The 24,460-nt window shown below is 47.0% G+C and overlaps 1 long non-coding RNA gene across 7 annotated transcripts in view; it reads right to left on the reverse strand.

Annotated features, from left to right (window-relative positions):
• Positions 1–15,317, reverse strand: part of LOC117086638 — a 46,566-nt gene extending 31,249 nt beyond the window's left edge. For 5 of the 7 annotated variants that reach the window (XR_004438500.1, XR_004438496.1, XR_004438495.1 and 2 more), the window contains exon 1: positions 14,936–15,239. This is a non-coding gene — a long non-coding RNA (uncharacterized LOC117086638). The other 2 variants (XR_004438499.1, XR_004438498.1) reach the window with 2 other exon arrangements.
• Positions 15,318–24,460: the final 9,143 nt, after the last annotated feature.

The raw sequence follows: 24,460 nt of genomic DNA on the forward strand, positions 1-24,460 counted from the left end.
GGGGTTGGCAAACCACAATCTGAGGGTACAACCCAGCTGCAGCCTGGGGTTTACTGGAGCGTGGCCACACCTGCTACTTACGCATCCGCTGTGGCCACACCCACCACTTACGCATCCGCTGTGGCCACTTCAACTCAGGCACCCAGTTGAGCAGCAACTGGGACAGAGACCACTTGTCCACGAAGCCTAAAATACTCACTGGCCCTTGAGAGAAAGAGTTTTCCAGCCTCTGGTCTGAGGAGAGAGAATGTAGCCCACGCTATGGTGCTATGGGGACCAGAGATGAGGAGACAGAGTGGGAGGAACTTTAGAAGGTAGAATCTGTCAGTCAGGGAGCAGAGTGTAGGACCAAGGATCATACCCAAGTTGTCAATGGGACTTGGAGGGAGAGCCCTCTGCTTCCAAGCCACTTCCTTCCCACCCCATGAGCCCTGAGTACACAGCACGCCCAGCATTTCCTGCTTCTTAATAAAGCAAACTATTTATATGCTTCTCAAAAAATCCCTTTATTTAATGTGAATTTTTTTCCCAGAGGTCTTGGGACAGTAAGTCTAAAATGAACACCTCTCTTTTTAAAAGTAACAGTTTATTGGAATATTGTCAACTGCTTTATCCAATGCTGCCATAGCAATCCAGGGGAGGCCAGCCACTTAAAGAAAATAGAGCAATATTGAACTCGGTAAGTTAAAACCTGTAATGGTGTTTTTCACCATCATTATCATGACTGTACTAATCCAAAATAAGGCACTCTCGGATAATTAATCTTTCATAGATAAAAATTTAACAAAGCAGTAGCTAGGTTACTTGACAGTAAATCTTTGCTTTATTTCTTTATCTTAATTAGAGAAATAATGATGGGTTAGGCTAAAGGCAGGTGAGTCAGTCTGCTAGGAGAAAGGTGACCTTGAGGATTTGTTAACTGTTAACCCACCCAGAGGTCCTAAATGTCACACACTTCATGAATTATGCCACAGGAAGCTCATCAGTGCCAAACAACCTAATTAATGACTATTGGACCCAACAAACATGACTGAGGCCCTCTGGGTGTAGGCACTGCTGTACCTATGCCCTGCCCTGGGGTGGCAGAAATACCAACAAGACCAGCCACTGCCCTTTAACGAGCTCACAAACCAGTGTGAGAGGACGGAGCTTCCATGGGTGTCCCAAGAAGTCAAATGTAAGCCCTTTTTAGTAGAAGTGGAACCATCCTGACAGCGAGTGCTCTGTCTTCCCATCACGTCTTCCCAATTCTCCTGCCAATAGCACCACTAGTCTCCTCCTGCCTCCCTGGCCCTGCCCCCACTAAGTGATTGGAATGGAAGCCGCTGCCAAACACAGAACACTTCCCCGCCCCGGTCCCACTCGGATGCCTCCGTCCTGCCCCTGGGCTCCTTATGAATGAAGTTTGATCCCTGCCTCCTGGCATCGCTGCCCTTCCCACAGTTTGGTTTTGAGACCCATACATTGCCCATATTTGCATAAATTAGTTTGAAGTTTCTGGCCCTTGCAGAAAAATCCTTACGAATAAGAACGTGGCCAAGAAAGCCCAGGAGAGGCAGTGGCCGTTTCCAGCTGGGCGCACCGAGAGGGTTTCTGCAGACAGGGGCGGGAGGGGGTGCCCAGCAGCAGGCACTGCACGGGCAAAGGCCAGGCAGGGTATGGCGGATTTGGGGAACAAGGCCATGGCTGATGCAACTGGGATCTATTTGGGGGAGAGAAGAAGGCCACAGCTGGAGAGGAAGAAGAAAAAGAAACACAATTTAAAAGCCAGAATATCGGTGATAAACTTCCAATGCAGGTGAGAAATTCCCCAAGTCAGGGGTCAGGAGTGCTCTCGCTTTAGCCCTCCTTGGGTACAAATTACTCTTCGAGAAGTGGCAATCTTCGGGCAGCATTAGAGAGCAGAATGCCATGTTCAGCTGGTTTTTCTCTCTCCTTTCTGACCTCTCACTTCTTGGTATCTCTGTAATTAGGGCTTGCTTACCTGTTTCTGATTGCCAGTGTCAATGACGAGATATCTGGGAGGAAGAAGCTGTTTAACATGCACTCTACTCTGAAATATGGTATTTTTGTTGGGCTTTAATTTGCCTGTGGCTGCTGCTGACAAGTTTTAAAATGGATATTCTGGGTCTGGCCCTTGAAATATAGAAGCTACACGTGAAAGCCACATTTTGTGTGTGCTGCTCACAAACGAATGCACTCCATCCTTAAATGTGAAGACCTCTCAGATCTTTGGAAGAAATGGACTCTCTTTGTCTTTGTTAAAGCAGGAGATCTTAGTGAAAAGTATTGCATAGGGCCGGGCGCGGTGGCTCACGCCTGTAATCCCAACACTTTGGGAGGCCGAGGCGGGCGAATCATGAGGTCAGGAGATCGAGACCATCCTGGCTAACACGGCGAAACCCATCTCTACTAAAAATACAAAAAATTAGCCAGGTGTGGTGGCACGTGTCTGTAGTCCCAGCTACTCGGGAGGCTGAGGCAGGAGAATCGCTTGAACCTGGAAGACAGAGGTTGCAGGGAGCCGAGATCGCACCCCTGCGCTCCAGCCTGGGTGACAGAGCGAGACTCCGTCTCAAAAAAAAAAAAAAAAAAAAAAGTAGCGCATAAGTTTTGAAGGCAGCTTCTGAAAGTCTGAGCCTCCTACACGTGGCTACAACAAAATACAGAAGCGGGGAGCACACCTAGGACCTCTCTGCACTATTTTTGCATCTTCCCCTGTGTCTGTAATTAATTTCAAGATAAGAGTTGTTTTAAATGGGGCAGAGTCTGCAGTTAAATATATATGGGAACTGCTGGACACTGTATCAACTGCTAGAGACCCACAAACCACAGGACCGTTTCGAAAGTTCTGAGAGGTCCTGCAGCCAAATAACAAGATTCTTTCCTGGGAGTAACAACTTAGTACCCCCTTTTGATATGTTTAGCTACATGCTGCAGAATTGAATTGTTGGTTTTCTCAAAGAGGTCAGTTTTTGAGAGACCAGAATCAAAGCCTGGAGGGGCCGTGGGCAGAGATTAGAATTCACGCACGCGTTCCTGGCTGCCTCTCCTGAGAAGTATGTTTGGAGCCTGCCAGCCCTGCAGTGTGCCAGCCCTGCAGTGTGCACAGGCTCAGACACCTGGCATTCCTTCCCGTTATAAACGACGCTGTTGGTGAGGCCTGCAAACACTGGCCTGTAGTACCTGGAGGTCAGAGGGGTGAGAGTGAGCCCAGTCCATGTGCAGGACAGTGAGGAGGCCAGAATGACCAGGGCAGAGAGGGCAACACGCTGGGAAAGTGATGGACATGGGAATCTGTCCAGTGCTAATTGTGTACTATGCAGTGAGGCACTTGCAGGAATACGGCAGCTGTTGGCCTTAAGCAGCCTAATTGACATCTAATTGGTTGGAAATATTGGGACAGATTAAGCCAGTACACAAGGAACTATATTACAAAGGAGAATATGAATGCCCTAACATGCCACAAGGATCCAAAGAGAAGGAGCCATAATTGCTTGGGGCAGAACTATTCTAAGAGGCTCCGTGGAGGAAGTGATGTTAAGGAGGATCTTGAGGAATGAGTAGAATTTCAAAGGCAATGTCTATGTTGTATCAGCTCAGACTACTACCGACTGCAAGGAATGGAAACCCCAACTGACAGGGTTCACCCAGTTAAGCATTCCTGCTGTTTGACCATATCATATGAAGTCTGGAAGTCAATGGATGGATCTTAAAAATAGGCTAAGAGATCCAAAGTCCACTCAAAAGATTATGTTCTGTGCAACTCCATTTATACGCCGTTCTAGAAAAGGCAAAGCGATAGTAACAGAAAATACAGAACAGTGGTTGCCAGGGCCTGGCAAGGTGTAGTAGTGGAATAACTAGAAAGGGGCACAGGGGACTTCTGGGGGGTGATAGAAACTGGGAAAGAAAAGAAACCATTCCCCTGAGGAACGTGAGCCCCTTTACACTGTCGGGTCCAGAAAGACACTGAAATGTGACAGCAGCACTGTATGCTGGACATGCCCTATAGGCAACAATGCATAGCCAATCACTAATCAATGCTATTTCTGTAAACCAGTGAGAATTCCTAACAAACAGCTTTGGTAATTGACCCCTCTCCTGACTCGTCCTTTTTTCTTTTGAGACGGAGTCTCACTCTGTCGCCCAGGCTGGAGTGCAGTGGCACGATCTCGGCTGACTGCAAGCTCCGCCTCCTGGGTTCAAGCGATTCTCCTGCCTCAGCCTCCTGAGTAGCTGGGACTACAGGCGCCTGCCACCTCGCCCAACTAATATTTTGTATTTTTAGTAGAGATGCGATTTCACCGTGTTAACCAGGATAGTCTCAATATCCTGACCTCGTGATCCGCCATCCTTGGCCTCCCAAAGTGCTGGGATTACAGGCATGAGCCACCACGCCCAGCCTGTCTTTTTTTAAAAAACAAAAGCAATAACAAAACTCAAGCCTCTCCTGTGTTCTCTGGAGCCCTTCTTAATGTGTCTTGGGCTGCAGTCCTCAACCTTGGCCCAGATAATTTCTGTATTAATTTTGCCTCAATTTCTTTCTTTAAGTCAACAGAACATTCTATATGTTGGTTGCAATGGTGGTGACATCACAATACATTTGGCAAATCTATAGAACTGCACCTTTAAAATAGGGTAAATTTTTATATATCTCAATAAACTTATTTTTTATTTACAAAAGAATATGTATCCATTGAAAAAAGAAAATGAAATAAAAATACAAAAAGCCCAAAAGAGGAACATTAGAATTCCCCCCCACCCCCCAATGTTGATTGAGGTCTATCCTTTCAGTATCTGCTATAATCTAATTGGGATTATGCTGTCCATGTTTTATAATCTTTTTCTAAAACTTAAGTTTTAGTGTCTTAGGAGTACCCCACCATGTGAATATACCAAAAGTTACTTAACCAGTCCCCATTTTGAGGAAATTCATCATTTCCATTTTTTCCTGATACAAATAATCCTCTGCTGCATCAGTATCCATAAGATTAGGGGATCGTGCATAGACCCATAATGTTCCCTAGTTGATGTATTTGGTGAAAAGGTGTGACACTTTTAGAACACTTTTTTTTGAGATAGAGTCTTGCTGTGTCACCCAGGCTGGAGTGCAGTGACGCGATCTTGGCTCACTGCAACCTCCACTTCTCGGACTCAAGCAATTCTCATACCTCAGCCTCCCTTGTAGCTGGGATTACAGGTGTGCACCACTGTGCTTGGCTGATTTTTGTATTTTTAGTAGTAATGGGGGTTTTGCCATGTTGCCCACACTGGTCTCGAACTCCTGGCCTCAAGTGATCTGCCCGCCTCATCTCCCAAAATGCTAGGATTATAGGCGTGAGCCACTGTGCCTGGCCCTTTTAGTGACTAAGACACACATGTCTTGGCACACATGAGTGTCATATCATCTCTCTTGGGAGATTCTATTTTTAAGTCATTGCAACTCATGTGAAGTCGCATCTCAGGAATGCAGGAGCTGGGCGAGCTGTGGAATGTTATGTGAGGAATATGTCCAAGTTTCTTGAAAGTTTCACAAACTGCTTCTAAAGGCAATTTCAGAAGGAGGGATCTTCAGGGTTGCTCTGAAAAATCAACAAACTAGGTACACAGCCTCACAAGACGATGACGTCTTTGAAAAACAGTTCTCAAGTAGACAGAGAAATCCCATACATTTGCTCTGTAGGAGAGGAAAATAATAATTTTCTCTGCCCTCCTGAGTCTTAGCTGGGATGGACTCCTGTCCATCCCAGGAGATGGACAGATTAGCAAGAGAAAAACAAGCAGAAGCTTACTAACATGTTTGTCTCATAAGCACATATGACAAACACTAACGTGTTTGTCCCATAAGCACCTCTCTGGAGGTACCCAGAGATGTGAGTAACTCTCAAAGAGGTGGCTTAGAGTTCAGGCTGAAATACCGTCTTCACCTGGAACAAAGAAGGCAGGGTGTAAGAGGAAGTTGTGAGGATGGACCGGGAAAAGCACAGGAAACAGGGTGAGGTTTGCCATACAAATTTAAACCCGGGCCTTCTCCATTGATGAGAGTCTCTTGATGATTTACAGCCATTTCTCCTCCTGGTACTGAGAGGGGAGCACCCTTACAAATAGGGATTTCCGTGACAGGTATACATTCCCCTACAAAAGGGTAACTTCTCTGTTTTCAGAGCTTCTCCTGTGTCAGCAGTTTCTCAAAATAATTCTTTTGCCACAAAGACATATTTTAGGGCAGCCTAGTCTGGTCTCCTACAGCCATGTTTTGGTGGTCCTCTGCAGCCCCTTTGCTAACAGGTCAGTATTAGATTGCTGCACTTTCATCTTGGATAGGTGTGTCTATGTGTATTTTATATAGGAGTGTTTACTGTGCATGAATTACTAATTTACATAAGGACCATAGCACTTGTCCTCACGTGACAGGAAAGGGGTGCAGAACCCTCTGTATTCACCAGCATACCCTCATTATGACTCAGCACAGGGCACAGAACCCACCCGTGCAGGAACTGCTCATCTTGCCTGCAAATCGCCAGGCTTGTGCCATCACCACCTGGGATGAGTAACCTGGGAGTTGTTTTTGTTTTGTTTTGTTTTGTTGTTTTTTGAGACAGAGTCTTGCTCTTGTCACTCAGACTGGAGTGCAATGGAAATATCTCAGCTCACTGCAACCTCTGCCTCCTCGGTTCAAGCAATTCTCCTGCCTCAGCCTCCTGGTGATTACAGGTGCGGGCCACCATGCCTGGCTAATTTTTGTATTTTTAGTAGAGACAGGGTTTCGCCACGTTGGCCAGGCTGGTCTTGAATTCCTGACCTCGTGATTCACCTGCCTCGGCCTCCTGAAGTGCTGGGATGACGGGGGTGAGCCACCGCGCCCAGCCCCTGGGAGTTTTAGACTCCTGTGCGTCAGCCCCCAAGGTGAGCTGTTTCAGGGCAGGGCTGCTTCTTCCCGGATACTTGGATTCATTTCCCGTGGCTGCTGTAACACATTCCCACCAACTTGGGTGCCTTAAAACAACAGAAATTTCTCATCTGGTATTTCTGGCTGTGAGAAATCTAAACTCAGGGTGCTGGCAGGGCTGAATGTCCTCTGCAGGCTCTGGGGAAGGGTCTGCACCACGGGTGTCTCCCAGTGCCTGGGACCACTGCCAGTCCCGGGCACTCGGCTTGCAGCTTCCTTGCTGCAGTCTCTGCCTCCGTCTTCACAGGCTGCCTTCCCTCTGGTCGTGTCTACCTCTGTCTCTTCCCTTTGTGTAAGGACATCCATCGGTCACATCGGATTAAGGGCCTGCATGACTCTAGTGTGACCTCAACTTGATAACATGGTCAAAAGCTTCATTTCCAAAGAAGGCTGTATTCACAGGGACTAGGACTTCAACCTACCTTTTTAGGGGGACACCATCCAGCCCACAATAATAACTTTACTTTGTCTCAGCTAAGCCAGCTTCTCACAATTACTGTTCATAGCCAAGAAACTTTATCATAAAACACACATTAAATGTCAGCCTCTTCTTTTTTCTTTTTTCTTTTTCTTTCTTTCTTTTTTTTTTTTTTTTAGACAGAGTCTCGCTGTGTCACCAGGCTGGAGTGCAGTGGCGCGATCTCAGCTCACTTCAACGTCTGCCTCCCAGGTTCAAGCGATTCTCCTGCCTCAGCCTCCCAAGTAACTGGGATTACAGGTACATGCCACCACACCCAGCTAATTTTTGTATTTTCAGTAGAGACGAGGTTTCACCATGTTAGCCAGGATGGTCTTGATCTCTTGACCTTGTGATCCACCTGGCTCAGCCTCCCAAAGTGCTGGGATTACAGGCGTGAGCCACTGCACCCGGCCAGCCTCTTGATAGATTGTAAAAATCATTCATTCTCAGCTGGGGGCAGTTTTCCCCTTGGGGGTATTTAGCAATATCTGAAGACAATTTTGGTTGCCAGGATTGATTGGGGGTGGTCATGGTGCTACTAGCCCTAGTGGGTAGAGGCCAAGGACACGCTCACCATCCTGTTATGCCCAGGACAGCACTCACAACATGGAAGCACATAGTCTAAAGTGCTGGTGGCACTGCAGTTGAGAAACTGATGTGAACTCAAACATCCCGCATTGGTTAGCACTTCAACATGTCTTGTAGGGGGACACAGTTCAATCTATAACAGATCTCCCATTTAATTTCATTCTGGCCTTACCCCAAGTTAGACATCTGAATCATTACAGTGATGATAAATGGTTGCTCAAATGCAAGGCAGTTTTACTTGGGGGCATGGATGAAAGCTAGATGTCACAGGAAATGAGAAGCCTCTATTTTAAATATTGAATCTGTGTTAAAATCTTTTTTTTTTTTTGAGATAGAGTCTCACTCTGTCGCCCAGGCTGTAGTGCAATGGTGTGATCTCAGCTCACTGCGGCCCCCGCCTCCCAGGTTCAAGCAATTCTCCTGCCTCAACCTCCCGAGTAGCTGAGATTATAGGAGCGCACCACCACACCCAGCTAAATTTTTATATTTTTTGGTAGAGACAGGGTCTTACCATGTTGGCCACACTGGTCTTGAACTCCTGACCTCAAGTGATCCACCCGCCTTGGCCTCCCAAAATACTGGGATTACAGGCCTGAGCCACCTCGCCCGGCCTAAATATTGAATCTTAATCACTGATTTCTGTGAACCCCTGCAGCAAACAAAAACACTAACAGTGCTGGGAGCAGATGTGTAGAAAATGTCCAACATCGTGTTGTATAATTAGGAAATGCCACTTTATTAGAAAAAATGCCATGTTCCGTGAAATTGGGGGCCGCATCTGTTTGTTCACGGCAGTATCACCAGCTCTTAGAGTGGGGACTGACACACAGTAGGAGCTCAATAAATACACTTTGGGTATTGGAGGAGGAATTTTGAGGAAAATCCTTGCCTCAGAGGCTTCGCCCTTTACTACTCAAAGCGGAAATGACTGCAGCCCCCTTTCCAGGATGTCCTGGAGGTGGTGTTTGCGAGTGTGAATTGCTACGTGTGCAGATGACAGAGCAGAAGCACGCATGTGTATGAAGAGGACAAAGTATTACTCAGATCACACATAAACATACACACAATTATACAGTGTCCACCTCTGTAAACCTCCTAAGAGAATCGTGAAGAGAACATGGGCTGAAAATGGGGAGTCTAAGCGGAGGGGCCAGACAGTGCCTGAAGGAAGACGACCTGTAGCAGTAAGAAGGGCTGTTTGTGAAGCCAGGACCGGGGAGCAGACAGGCGCTCAGGAGGCTCCACAGCCACCGCCGCAGCCAAGGTGGTGCTCCGGGCCATGCCGTCTGTCTTCCAGCTCCAGCCTGGTCTGGAGTCCTTCTCCTCCACACCACAAGGTGGTCTCCTTTCTTCCTGCCCAGCACCTTTATGTTCTTTAACTCAAAAGGCAGTGGAAAGGCAAGACAAGGGCCCTAAGAGAGACCTGGGGAACTCGGAAGCCTTTGACTTTGTTCTCAGTAATTCTTAGTCGGCCTTGGGTAAATCTGTGGGCAGCAAAGTCCAACACAGCCGAGATAAAGAATTTTCCCACTGTGGCAGGAGAGGCCTTTACACACTGGGTGTTTCAAAGCAGGGTTGGGACAATCCCTAGTAAGGCACGCAGGGGACAGCCCTGCCTCTCACAGCCTGTCCAGCAGCCCCCACTTGCTCCTTGGGCCCCCGGTGCTCACGCCAGCCGATGCCAGGTCTCAGGACACCCGCCCCCTCCATTCTGTCCTGTCTAAAGCGTCTGACCCAAACACTAACCTCCCCTGGAGTTCAGGAAGACTCCGCTCTATGGATGCAGCTGACCAATGGCCCAGGCAGGAGCGGCCGGTTCAATCTCATGTCCTCTGGGCTGCAGTCTCCGCCTCAGTGGCTTCCTTGGAATCTCACCCTCCCAAGGTAGTCCGACCACACTGGGGCTTCTGAGTCCCCCTTAGACTCAGCAGGGGTCTCAAAACAGGGGCTGAAGCATATTAGAGTTTTGCTACAAGTAATAATAACAATAAATGTAACCCTAATTATGGACTTACCACTGTTCTAAGAACTTTACACACGGCCGGGCGCAGTGGCTCACACCTGTAATCCCAGCACTTTGGGAGGCCGAGGCGGGCAGATCACCTGAGGTCAGGAGTTCGAGACCAGCCTGGCCAACATGCTGAAACCCCGTCTCTATTAAAAATGCAAAAAATAGCTGGGCATGGTGGCAGATGCCTATAATCCCAGCTACTCAGGAGGCTGAGGCAGGAGAATTGCTTAAACCTAGGAGATAGAAATTGCAGTGAGCCGAGATCTCACCACTGCACTCCAGCCTGGGCAACAGAGCAAGATTCTGTCTCAAAAAAAAAGAAAAAAAAAAAAAAAGAAAAGAAAAGAATTTTACACAGATAAATTCATGTCATCCTCCCAATAACCCTGAGACAGGCTATATCAGTGTCCCCACTTTTCAGATGAGGAAACTGAGGCAGATGTCAATTAAAGCGCTACTTGACACAGCTAGCAATTAAATAGTAAAAAGATAGTGAAAAGATAATTAGTAAAAAGGTAGATTAAGTACATTTTTGTGGGTTCATTTGAAAAGTTAATCTTCCATTTGTGATACCGTTTCTACAGAAAATGCTTTTGAATTTCAAACAATTACTTCCTAAAAATCTTTGAACCAAAGTCAAGCCTAGGCCATCATATCCATATTTTAATAGTGGTGTTTTGGGTTTTGAAGTACCTTGGCAAGAGAGCCTTCCTTCTGCCCTCCAGCTCCTACCACACACCCGCCACCTCCTCTCACACCTCCTCCCCTGTATCTCCCCCACTCCACAGCCTGGACACATTTCCATTAGAAAGTACTCAAACTTTTTTTTTTTTTAGACGCAGTCTCGCTTTGACACCCAGGCTGGAGTGCAGTGGCGTGATCTTGGCTCACTGGGTTCAAGCAATTCTCCTGCCTCAGCCTCCTGAGTAGCTGGGACTACAGGTGCATGCCACCATGCCCAGCTAATTTTTGTATTTTTTTTAGTAGAGATGGGGTTTCACCATGTTGGCCAGGCTGGTCTCGAACTCCTGACCTCAGGTGATCCACCCACCTCGGCCTCCCAAAGTGCTGGGATTACAGGCATGAGCCATCGCTCACACAGATACATCTTTGCAAGAGCAGATCTTAATGAAAGAAATTACCACAAAATTATCCCTAAAGTTTGCCAACAGGATGAAGTAAGAATAAGTCAATTTGTTTGCGATAATAAGAAAGTCTGGAAGCTGCAGCATCTCCTTAGGAGTCATGAGTGGAATAAATGAAACTTCAAGAGGGAAGCCAATGGCAGGATCCCAGGTGGGTGGGGAGGGAGAAGGTGGATGAAAGTTGATTACAAACATGTCCAGTAGCAAGTGGGAGTGGGCAGCCTGAGCCAGGAATTCCCAAAAGGTTGAGGGAGTTGTGCAGAAATGAGTGAAGGGTCAGAACCCAGTCGCTGGGTCAGATTATAGTAAGGTCCTCCTGTGTCAGAAAGTGAGATTCATTATTTTCAAAGGAGTGGCTAGAAGAGGCCATCCTTCCACACAGCTGGGACCCAGTCTTCTTTATGGTGAAGAAGGGTTGGACATCACTCTTTGAGCCCTTTAGCTTAGAGTCTGTGAGTCAGAAGAGTTTGTCTACGAGCAGAGACACTAGAACCAAGCCACATACAAACACATTTTCATAGTGTTTAGAGAATGTATGGCTTGCATATTACGGCTTCAAAGTCAAAATACAACTCCAAACGGCAAACAATTTAGTAGAGTCATGAAAAAGCAAGTGAACCTGCTGTAGGATTGGCAACGCATTGAGGAGGCCAGCCTAGTGGGCTCTGGCAGGAGGAACAGCTCAGCAGACAGGGCAGGGGACAGCATCTGTTCAGCACGATGCTATCTGGGGCTGACCAGAATGGCTTCATGAGTGTGCCTGGGTGTGCATGTGTGCGTGTGAGTACATGAGTGTGTGTGCACACATGCTTGCTGCAGTTACTCGCTACAGTGCTTGTTTTTGCCAAGTCCTTAGCTCCCGAGTTGGTGCCTGTGAAGCTGGTGCGGTCTGCAGATGAGTTTTCCCTGTTTGGGCTCCTGGAGGCTCCAGCTGTGCCAAGCTAGGGTATGGCCACTGGTGACTAAGCAGAGAAGCATGTGTCCAGCTGGGTGTGCCTCTCTGGGCAGCTGCAGAGAGAAGTAATAGGCTTCTTTGCCTGCAGGACAAGCCCCTTGTCAGTCTGCAAAGAAGTGGCTGGTTCCTCAGCCAGCCACAGGGAGACCCGAGGTGTAGAGAAGAACTTCTCCGACCCTGAGGAGCTGAGGGGATGCTCTGTAGCATCGCAGGGGAGATTATGGAGGCGACCCACGCTGTACAGCACGGCTGCAGGGAACATACGGGGGACTGCTTCCAGGACTCCGTGCAGATACCAAACTATGGATGTTCAAGATGCTTATGAAACCACATAGTCTTTACATATATCCTATGCACATCCTCCCGTATACTTTATTTATTTAATTAATTTATTTACTTATTTATTGTTTTTATTTTTTAGAGAAGGATTTCACTCTATCCCCCAGGCTGGAGTACAGTGGTGTGATCATAGCTCACTGCAGCCCCAATCTCCTGAGCTCAGGCAGTCCTTCCACCTCTGCCTTCTGAGTAGCTGGGACTACAGGCCCACAGCACCAGGCTGGCCTAATTTTTATACTTTTTGTGGAGACGGGATCTTGCTATGTTGCCCAGGCTTGTCTTGAACTCCTGGCCTCAAGTGATCCTCCTACCTTGGCCTCCCAAAGTGCTCTCCTGTATACTTTAAATCATCTCTGGAGTACTTCTAATACTTAACATAAATGCTATGCAAATAATTGTTATACCATATTTTTTGTTTGTATTCATTTTATTGTATTATTTTTATTTTTTTCCCAAATATTTTTTATGTGCAGTCAGTTCAATCTGTGGATGTGGAACCTGAGATTTAGAGGATGGACTCGACCTGTGTGGTCATCACCTGGACTGTCCAGCCCGCTTCAGTGCTTGCTACGTGCCCCTTCCCAAAACCGATACTGGAGCCCTCCACCAGGCCACTTAGTCAAGGCTACAGCTTGACTCCCTGTGGCCAGGAGTCCCCAACTACCCATAGCCATGGGACAGGGGAGGAAAAAGCAGGTCTTCTTGGCCTCACTGCCCACCCACCATGTTCCTCGGCCCCCTGCAGCCACAGCTATCCTTGACCCCACTTGCAGGCTCTGTGTTTTAGCACACTGGGCTGCTATAGCAAATTGCCATGGACTGGGTGGCTTATAAACAACAGAAAGTGATTGCTCACTGTGCTGGAGGCTGGGAAGTGCAAGGTCAAGGTGCTGGCAGATTCTCAGGGTTCTGGTGGTCAGAAATCTGAGATCAGGGCTGCCAGCGTGGTTGGGTTTTGGCGAGGGCCCTCTTTGTGGCTTGCATGTGGTCATATTCTTGCTGTGCCTCCAAATATTGGGGGACTGGGAAGCAGGAAGAGAGAGAGAAAACTCTCCAGTATCCGTTCTTATAAGAGCACTAAATCCCATCATGGGAACTCTACCTGCATGCCTCAGCTAACCCTGATTGTCTCTCAAAGGCCCCATCTCCAAACACCATCGCACTGGGGGTTAGGGCTTCAATGTGTGAATTGTAGGGGGATACATGCAGTTCACAACAAATATCTACCTTGCAGGGCTGTTGTGGGAATTGAAGAGATAGTGCCTCAGCCTGGTGCAGTGCCTAACGCCTGTAATCCAAGTACTTTGGGAGGCTGAGGCAGGAGGATCACTTGAGGTCAGGAGTTCGAGACCAACCTGGCCAACATGGTGAAACCCTGTCTCTACCAAAAATATAAAACAAATTAGTCGAGTGTGGTGGCGCACGCCTGTAATCCAAACTCCTCGGGAGGCTGAGGCAGGAGAATCACTGAACCTGGGAGTTGGAGGGTGCAGTGAGCTGAGATTGCACCACTGCAGTCCAGCCTGGCGATAGAGCGAGACCCTGTCTCACAAAAAAAAAAAAAAAAAACGGGAGAGAGTGAAAGATAGTGCCTCTCTTATAGTGGGCATTGCCCTCCTCCAGCCATCGGTAAGTAAATATAGCACATAGAATTTAGCTCCACCGGACTCAAGTGGCCATCAATAGGGGACTAGATAAACAAGCATGTTAAACTAGCTAAATAAGCTCAATGTGACAGAAAAAGGAGTAACGGGCCAGGCGCGGTGGCTCAAGCCTGTCATCCCAGCACTTTGGGAGGCCGAAACCAGTGGATCACAAGGTCAGGAGATCGAGACCATCCTGGCTAACATGGTGAAACCACACCTCTACTAAAAAAACACAAAAAAAACTAGCCAGGCGAGGTGGCGGGCGCCTGTAGTCCCAGCTACTCGGGAGGCTGAGGCAGGAGAATGGCGGGAACCCAGGAGGTGGAGCTTGTAGTGAGCAGAGATCTGGCCACTGCACTCCAACCTGGGCGACAGAGCGAGACTCCCTCTCAAAAAAAAAAAAAAGAAAAAGGAGTAACGAATTCCAATGGTACCAACATGGAGCCATCTTCAGTATACAGCTTCAAGCTAGCAAGAAAAGATACAGAATGCTGCACATAGGAAGCCACTTTTGTGTACAAAAGGGTGGGAAACAAGAACACCCGTTTGTATTTGCTTGTGCTTCAATGAGGGGAAATGGGAGAGACTGATAAAAGGCATTACCTGTAAGAGAACAGCAGTGAGAAAGAAACGGGTAAGAGCAATTCTCAAGTTATAGCTTTTAGAACATCTGGGTTTTGAATCGTGATATATTTCTATATAAAACGTTAAATTACAACAGATGAATAAGTAAAAGGTTTGCTGCATTCCAACATCCACTGTGTGTAGGGGCAGGGCCTAGAGATGGTTGAAGCATGTTACCGGTGTGGGAACTGAACCCAGAGGGTCCCAGGACTTACCTAAAATCACACCGTGGGTGGCAGGATGAGAATCCTCATCTACTGACTCCTGCTGCAGGGTCCTCTCCCCGTCTCAGCTTTCCATGGTTAAGGCTCTGTATTCACTCCAGGGCTCACTCAGATGGAGTGGAGAAAAGATAAATTAATCCTCTCTAATTTCTCACTATCGGGAAACTTCCAGAAACCAGGGATATAGGAATAGGAAAAATATAAGTTCCCTCCTGCCTAACAGATACAATCACAGGGTTTCCTGAATGGCTCTCCACCTTTGCATGGAGTCACCGTCGAGGGAGAGGGCCCCCAGAGTCACCTGCCCTCGCTGGTCCAACCGAGCACACAGGATACGGCTGCTTCCTCCCTGGCTGCTTTCCTCTGGTGACTCAGCAGGAGAGCTCCTGAAATAGCAGCCCTTGGGTAGGGAAGCTCGGGGAAGCCCTGGTGGTCTGGGGGAAGCACTCTTGTCACTGTCCCAGAGATAGCGCTCCCAAAATGTGTTTTCACCTTCCGGCCAGTGGGGCACTCCAACCCATGGGGTTTTAGGGTGACAGGAAATTTGCATTGGAAAGCACCTGAGAAATCTCTAGATCAGTGCTCCTCAAACCCGAAGTGCTCAGAATCGCGTGGGGTCTTGTTACAAAGCAGAATCTGAGTCAGTAGGTCCAGGGTGCGGCCTGAGATCCTGCATTTCTAACACGCTCCCAGGGGAGGCCCTCCTGCTGGTCTTTTACAATTTATGGAAGAAGGAAAAGAAGTCCCAAGAGATAAAGGCTCCACCAACGTTCTCATGTCCCATCTCCTACCTCTCTGTGAAGGGGATACTTTTCCTGCCGAGTCGCCATGCCTTGAACTTGGACCCTTTTTAAAGGAAAAACAAAAGCCGTGGTCGCTGGTCCCCAAGATTGTGTCTCATTCTCATTCTTTATAGATTACAGGCTTCTAATCTACTCTAAAGTCTTTTTCTATGCCTTTGGCTGGGTGTTCGCGGGCTCCCACGATACAGCACGGAGTGAGGTCCTGCCAGGGAACAGGTCCTGCCTGGGAACAGGTCCTGCCTGGCCATGCGAGGGTGGGAGTGGGGCAGTCGGCTGCCTTGGGGATGCAGGGCACTGGGGACATGGGGAACAGGGGTCCCACCACCGCCACTGCTGCTCCCGCAGCCACTTTTGCCGCCACGGTCCCTGCCCCTGCCCCCGCTTCAGCCATGATGGCAGGAGCAGCTCTAGATGGCCCACCCACCACTGCCATTACCAGCACTTTGGAGACCAAGGCAGGAGGATCACTTGCAGCCAGGAGTTCGAGACCCACCTAAGCAACAGAGTGAGACTGTTGTTTCTACAAAAATAAAAATGTTTAAATTAACCAGGGATGGCTGCTAGGGAGGCAGAGGTAAAAATTGCGTAAAGCCATGACTTTGAGGTCGAAGTGAGTGAGCTATGATTACACTACTGCACTGCAACCTGGGTGACAGAGTGAGATCCTGTCTCAAAAAAAGCAAAAAAGAAAGAAATTGATAGATAAATGCATAGACAGATGACAGATACAAGCTGCCAAGCAGAGAAAAGGGTCTCTCCCCTGTTGGAGTTGAAACGGGAGAATTGAAAACGACTGAATTCGTGGAAGCAAAGAGTAGAATGGTGGTCACAGTCTCAAGTAGCTAGGAGGAATAAGTTCAATTTTTTTTAGATTGATTGCATAGTGTGGTGAATATACTTAATAACTGAGCACTGTACATTTCAATATCACTAAAAGAGTTCATCTCAAATGTTCTCATCACAAAAAGTGCCAAATATTTGAGGTGATGAATGTTAATTAGCTAGATTTAATCATTTCACATTGTATTCAAAATCATAACATCACTTTGTGTCCCATAAATATATAAAACTACGGTTTGTCGAAAATAATTTTAAAATTTTTAAAAAGAAAAACAGGAGACTCAACACAGCAATTGTATGGCCTTGATTCACTCCAGATCTTCCGCTCCAGAAACCTCCACAGCACTCAGCATCTGAAGGCAGCAGAAGCTGCCCACTGCTGCATGCCCCAGCTCAGCCCTGCCTTGCAGCCAAACTGTGCCAGCCACAAAAGCAAGTGAGGACCAACCAGACATCCCAAGTGCTTACTGGACCAGGCAGTTCCTGTGAGTCCATCAGTGACTTCCGAATCCTGGACTAGGACGTGCTCATAGCAGCCCCACAGAGGAAACTAGAATGCCCACTGATAGATTCCTAAAGCTGGAAACCAGAAACTGAAGCCACTCTCAAAACGCATAGACTCTCAGAGCGGGAGGGAAGGGAGGCCACAGCGAGGTGGCGTGATTTCTCCTAGGTCACAGAGTGCAGATCGTGCTGCTGCTGCATATCTCACTGTTTCGGTCACACACCAGTCCAAGTCGCTTCAGGATGAGGCCCTGGATTATCAAATATCTTGTAAGTGGATGGACCCTGGTTCTGAGTCTAGTACTAATGTTTTGTTTGTTTGTTATTTGTTTGTTTGTTTGTTTGTTTGAGATGGAGTTTCACTCTTTTTGCCTACGCTGAAGTACAGTGGTGCAATCTCGGCTCGCTGCAACCTCTGCCTCCCAGGTTCAAGCGATTCTCCTGCCTCAGACTCTAGAGTAGCTGGGATTACAGGCGCCCACCACCATGCCCGGTTAATTTTTGTATTTTTAGTAGAGACGGGGGTTTCACCGTGTTGGCCAGACTGGTCTCGAACTCCTGACCTCATGATCCACCCGCCTCGGCCTCCCAAAGTGCTAGGATTACAGGCATGAACCACCGTGCCTGGCCGTGAACTAATGTTTTATTGTGCGCTTAATAAATACTTGTCAAGTGAATGAGTCCTTGAATAAACCAATAATTCACACACCCCTGCATTCTAAAACTCTAAACAAATTCGATTTATGATTCTACAAGGTTCCAATAGATTTAGTTTTAATATATTAAAATCTCTCAAGTTCTCCTGCCCTCAAGCTAAAGGAGCATAGAGAGATTGTCCTTAATAGGCATTAGGGATGGCAGCCCCCACTTTCTGCCAATGGGGCCATGTACGGGATGGAGAGGGTGTGGGTGGACAGGAGGTAGCTGGAGAACCAATGGGCTTAGGCCTTACCTGATATCAGACTTAAAACTAAATGACATAAACGAAACTTCATGGTGTGAGTGTATTCATCTGTTGAATGTCAAATGCAAACATTTATAATATATCACAGTTTTGATAACATTGTTTTGGCATATCTTCCAGTTTTAAATGTATCAGGGCAGTACATTCATTGCACCTGTGCCTGCGCTTACACACATGCACACATGAGATCCAACCCTAACACTTCTGGCCTTGTTCTGAAATGCCCAAGAGCTTCCTGCTTTCTGGGTCTTGACAGTCTTGTTTATCAGGATCTCTTCCTATGTCCTGCAAGGAAGCGACTGCTGCTGGCCACAATGTCTATAATCAAAGCTAAGTCAGGATTTGCTGGCTCGAAACAGAAGCAGTCATTTGAATGCTAAAAAACATATGACAGGGCGGGGCATGGCTCTTGGCTGTAATCCCAGCATTTCGGGAGGTCAAGGCAGGAGGATAGCTTGAGTCCAAGAGTTTGAGACCAGCCCAGGCAACACAGTGAGACCCTATCTCTACAAAAAAGAAAAAAAAAATAGCCAGATGTGGTGACATGTACCTGTGGTTCCAGCTACTAGGGGGATTGCTTGAGCCAGAATTTCAGTGCTGCAGTGAGCTTAGATCTTGTCACAGGACTCCAGCTTGGGTGACAGCAAGACCCCACCTAAAAAAAGAAGTCTTGATATGCTGTGATACATACACACACATGTAATATGCTGTGATACATACACACACACATATATGTGTATATCATATGTATATTACATGAATATATGTGTGTGTATTTCACAGCATATCAGGACTTGGATAGGTCTTAGACATCTCCTAATCATGGCCCTTTCATGTTACAGGAAAGATCCGAAGAGAGGGCATAACTTTCCCAGGTCTAATTGCTGGCTTGTGATAAGACCTGGTCTCCAGAGGGATTTTTTGATCATAGTTTGGTGTCTTCAACTGTCAGGAAGACAGAATTAGAACCAGGGAAAAGCACATCACATTCCCAGGAAGATTGTACTCATTTTTCATTTGTATCAAATATCAAATCGTTGAGAACAATCTTTGCTAATATAGCCATCCTTGTGGAATTGCCCAAATACACGATAAACCAACCATCAGAAGCTTTTGCCGCAGGACGCATGGGGAAGAACACGTCAGATCCACTTACTGGCTCTGGAGGCTTCATGGGTACACCTCTTACCTTTTAAGCTTCATTTTTCTTGTCTATAAAGTGGGGCTGACAAAAGTGCCTAAGGTTTGGGCCGGGCGCGGTGGCTCACACCTGTAATCCCAGCACTTTAGGAGGCTGAAGTGGGTGGATCACCTGAGGTTAGGAGTTCAAGACCAGCCTGGCCAACATGGCGGAACCCTGTCTCTACTAAAAATAGAAAAATTAGCCAGGTGTGATGGTGGGTGCCTGTAATCCCAGCTGCTCGGACAGGAGGCAGGAGAATCGCTTGAACCTGGAAGGTGGAGGTTGCAGTGAGCACCACTGCACTGAGATTGCGCCACTGCACTCCAGCCTGGGTGATAGAGCGAGACTGAGTCTCAAAAAAAAAAAAGTACTTAAGGTTTGTTACGAGAATTAAGTGAAACTATGCATGTAAAGGCACTTAGCATAGTTTCTGACACATCTTCAGTGTTAAGTAAATTTTAGCAGAGGTTATTATTGTATTGTTGCTGCTGCTTTTGTTACTATACAGATGAATCCACTTCTCATGTAGGTGCCCTGCCCTCTCTCCCACCCGACCCTTCCCTCTTAGGAGGGGTCTCTTATCCCCACTCCCTGAGTCTCTGTGGCTCTCAATATTTATTACCAAGCACCTGCTTAAAATTACTGACTCTCTTGTGCCCCATGATTTGAGGTTTTGTCTGCCAAATTATATTTATCAAGAAATATTCCTTTTCCAAGGTCTAGTAGGATAAAAATGATCACAAATTCTTTCTCCATTCTCTGAATCCATGACTTGATTTCATAGTAGAATATGGTGGAGGTGATGCTGTGTGACTTCCAGACAGGACCCAAAAGGCCTTGCGGCTTCCACTGGTGCTCTCTTGGAATATTGCTATTGCACATAAGAAGCCTGGATTAGCCTGCTGGAAAGCCAGTTAACAGCCCCAGCTGACTCTCGGCCATGGGAGTGAAGGTGTCTTAGACCAGGCCCGGTAGGCCCTCCAGATGACTTCAGCCACATGAGTGACCCCAGATAAGACTGGTAGAAGAACCACCCAGTTGGTCCCAGATCACAGAGCAGAATCTTTAGCAAATAAATGACATTTGCTTTATGTGACTAAACGTTGGTATGGTATGGCGTACCAGGCCGCAATGATACATCACAGAAATTGTTTCCAGAAGTGAGATGCTGGCATTAAAAAGAAAAAAAAAAAAACTGCATGTACGTGACATCATCTTTGGGAATAGTTAGGCTGAGTTTGGAAAAGTGAGGAGGCTACTAGCAACAGTTGGAGAAATGACAGACAGACTGTTCATGGAGGGTGAAAAACCAATGAGGAGATTCTTATTTCAGGTTGGAAAAAAGGCAATACACGTTATATAGTGACAGAACAACTGGGAAAATGTCACCTGTGGTAACTTAGAAACCGAAAAACGTGCTTATGAAATTTGTAGCTCTGGTTAAGTACATCTCTAACACAGAATGTTGACAGCCTCGTGAATGTTTTTAGCAGAATATAGACACTGCAAAAGAGAAATGAGCTAAGAAGAAACTGTTGAGTTTGCAAACAGAATTTAGAAGAACTATAGAGGGCTCAGGACTTAGTGGGTTAGAAAGTAGAATTCAGCTAAACTTTAGGGCATTGTCTCAGAGTGGCTTGACAAGAACAAATAGAAAGAAATCTGTCTCAAAACAAATGTATAGTGTGGCTTTTGGGGCATGGAATGTATCCTATGTGATTCATGGGAAACCTACACAGTCTCAAAAGAGTTGTCCTGGTGAAGGCACCACCAGCTCGGACTAAAAGAAAACAAGACAGTTCACATATAAAAGAGAACTCCAGACTCCCAAATTCTTTCTTTTTTTTTTCAAGACAGAGTCTTGTTCTGTCATCTAAGCTGGAGTACAGTGGTTCAGTCATAGCTAACTGCAGCCTCAGACTCCTGGGCTCAAGAGATCCTCTTACCTTAGCGTTCCAAGTAGCTGGAACTAAAGACACATGCCACTATGCCTGGCTAACTTTTTTTTTAATTTGGTAGAGATAGGGTCTCACTCTGTTGCCCAGGCTTGTCTCAAATTCCTGGCCTCAAGCAATCCTCCCACCTTGGCATCCCAAATTTCTATGAGCAGGCAGCAGACTTGAGAAAGGCACTAAGTTTCAACCGTAGACTTGTTATTATAGAGAAGGAAGGACCTCTTGGAAAGTAGTTAAGACCTCAGAGGGCTGAGCCATGAGCCACTGAGAACAGTGGACTAGAGAGCCACTTCCAGAGAGCAGAACTAGGCCCCAGCTAAGGATCAGCCCTGACCACCATGGTGGATTTCAGAATTTCTGCATACTCGTGATTGCCAAGAGCCGCTTGTCTTTCCCCTCTTCAGTTGTGAGTGCTTACTGCAACTACCCTGGCCCTGTTTCCCCACTATGTATGTGTGCGGGGGCAGGGAATTTGTCCTTTTAGTTCACAAGCCTCCAGATTGTAAATGAAAAAGTATCTGAGACGAGTCTCAATCAATTGAGAAGGTTATTTTGCCAAGGATAAGGATGCACCCATGACACAGCTTCAGGAGATCCTAATGACACGTGCCCAGAGGGTCAGGGTACAGCTTGGTTTTATACACTTTAGGGAGACATGAGACATGAGACATCAATCCATACATGTAAGATGTACACGGTTCAATCTGGAAAGACAGGACAACTCGAAGCAGGGGCTTCCAGGTCATGGGTAGATTTAAAGATCTTCTGATTGGCAATTTGTTGAAAAAGTTATTATCTAAAGACCTGAAATCAATACAAAGGAAGGTTTGGGTTAAAATAATTAGGAGTTGTAGAGACAAAAGGGTTATCATGCAGATGAAGGCTCCAAGTAGCAGATGTCAGAGAAAATAGATGGTAAGTGTTTCTTATCAGACTTAAAAGAGTCTGTTCTGTCAGTCTTAAGGTCTCTGTGTTAGTGTTTGTGAAACATATCTGACCCTTACTTTCCATCATGGCCTGAATTAGTTTTTCAGGTTAACTTTGGAATGCCCTTGGTTGAGAGGAGGGTCCATCAGTCAGTTAGGGGGTGGTTAGGATTTTATTTTTGGATTACAAGATCAAGAGAAATTGTACCCTTCCACGATACTCTCCTATATCTGCACCTGCTCCAGGGCACTAGATGACAGGTTCTGAGCCTAGTTCCGTGATGGGATGACCACGCCCTGGTACATGGTCTTGGGATGGGGGAGTGCATTTTGCCAGGGGAAATGACGTAAATAACGATGGCCATAGGGTGAAATGGGACGGGTTAAAAATAGCCACAAATTCTTAGCAGCTCCTCCCTTCAAGAGATAAAGTTTATTTCTCCACCCCCTGAATCTGTCCTGGGCTTTTGACTTTCTTTAAGGAATAGAATGTGCTGGAAGTGACCTTGTGCAGCTTTGGAGCAAAGCTGTAAGAGAGCTGCAGCTTCCACTCTTGCTCTCGTGGAATGCAGATGCTGCTGCTGCTGCCACTGTTTATGAAACTTAGGCTCACCTGGCCACCCGGAGGAGAGTCAGGGCTCCCTAAAGGACCCCCTTCCCAGCTGACCAACACCACAGCTGACCCCTAGACATGTGAATGAGGCCACTGCAGACCATCCAGGCCTAACTAACCCACCAGGTAACTACAGACACGAAAGTGACCCCAGCCCAATTAATTTCAGCCCAAATTGCTGAATCACAAGATTGTGAGCAAATACATGGTTATTTTAAGCTACTAAGTTACAGATTGCTTTGTTACATGGAAATAGATCATTAAGATGTAGGAAAATAACCAGTTATCACAGGTAATATATTTTTTAATACAAAAAAAAAAACAGGATATTGCTGCTAGCCTGTGAATAATTTCACTTCACTTGCCCCTGCTCCTCTTCCTATCTGTGGATGCTACAGACTCAGACTCAGGAGAGCACGGGAGGGAGTCATCATCTTCATTCCGATACTTCAGTTTCCCAAGGTGTTTCTGATGTGGGCTTAAGACACCACCTTTCCCTTCACTCCCATACAGATCTGGAAGCTTAAGGATCTACCCTGATTCTCAAACTTTGCAGCACATTAGAAGCCGCCCTCTAAAGCTGTGCTTCTGAAATCTTACTGTTCAAACGAATCACCCAGGGGCCTTGTTGGTGTGGATTCTGACTGCATGTTGTGGGCTGGCCTGAGAGTCTGCCTTTCTCACAGGTACCCAGGTGATGCCCTGCTGGTGTCCATGAACAACACTGGGAGTAGCAAGGGTGGAGGGGGGATGACCGAAACACAGAACAGCGGGGCTCAGCCTCGGTTGTGTTGAAAGGGCCTCTGGAGTGTCATAAGATGTTGATGTCTTGCCCACATTCCCAGAAATTCTGACTTAATTGGTCTGGGTGTGGCCAGGGACAGGATGTCTAAATGTTCCCTTGGTGATTCCCACGTGCAGCCGAGGCTGAGGGCCCCTGCTCTGAACGATGAGTCCTGGCTCTTTGGAAAGGGCCCCACCCATGCAGCCAGCTCTCACCACACCTGCGAAGACTGTGCTAGACCCGCAGTCAGCGAGCTCTTTTAACCCCTTCAGTGCACGTGGAGCCAGCCAGAAGACTGCTAGAGAACAGTGAGTGGTAACAGCCGCAGCCTGTGCTCCCAGCAAAGCAGGACACAGGGAGGAGGCACGGAAGGGCTGACCACAGCTGTGTGGGTGGTCACGGGGCTGAGCCTCCCTCAGCCTCGCCTTCCTCACCTGTGAATGGAGTCTTCAGGCCACCTTTGTGGGGTTGTCTGCCAAGTACCTGACTCAGGCTACAGACCCCATAAATGGGAGCTATTATCTATAAATAGGGCATCCATAGACCTGAGCAGCCAGTTGTGGAGAAGTTGAGAGCAGCTGATGTCTGGGATTCACGTTCGCCAGTGTGAAAAGCCTGCATGGGAAGCGATTCCTTCTGGTAAATGCGAGACCCTGCCATTTTCTGTGAGGGTTTAGTGTTATTATTACCTACTGCTGCCGTGCCGTGACGTCAGGGTGAGAATGGCTTCATTTTAAAGACTCAGACAGTGAAAACCGAAGTATTTTAGAATTGAATGTCTTCTTCAGAAGGTACTCTTTCTGTGTTTTGAAGTGAGAGAAAGTTATTTTAAAAAAATAAAAGCAGGCCGGGCATGATGTCTCACGCCTGTAATCCCAGCACTTTGGGAGGCCGAGACAGACGGATCATGAGGTAAAGAGTTCAAGACCAGACTGGCCAATATG

The sequence above is a fragment of the Trachypithecus francoisi genome, unplaced genomic scaffold (genome assembly GCF_009764315.1).
Source record: "Trachypithecus francoisi isolate TF-2019V2 unplaced genomic scaffold, Tfra_2.0 Lachesis_group10, whole genome shotgun sequence".
Taxonomy (NCBI): domain Eukaryota; kingdom Metazoa; phylum Chordata; class Mammalia; order Primates; family Cercopithecidae; genus Trachypithecus; species Trachypithecus francoisi.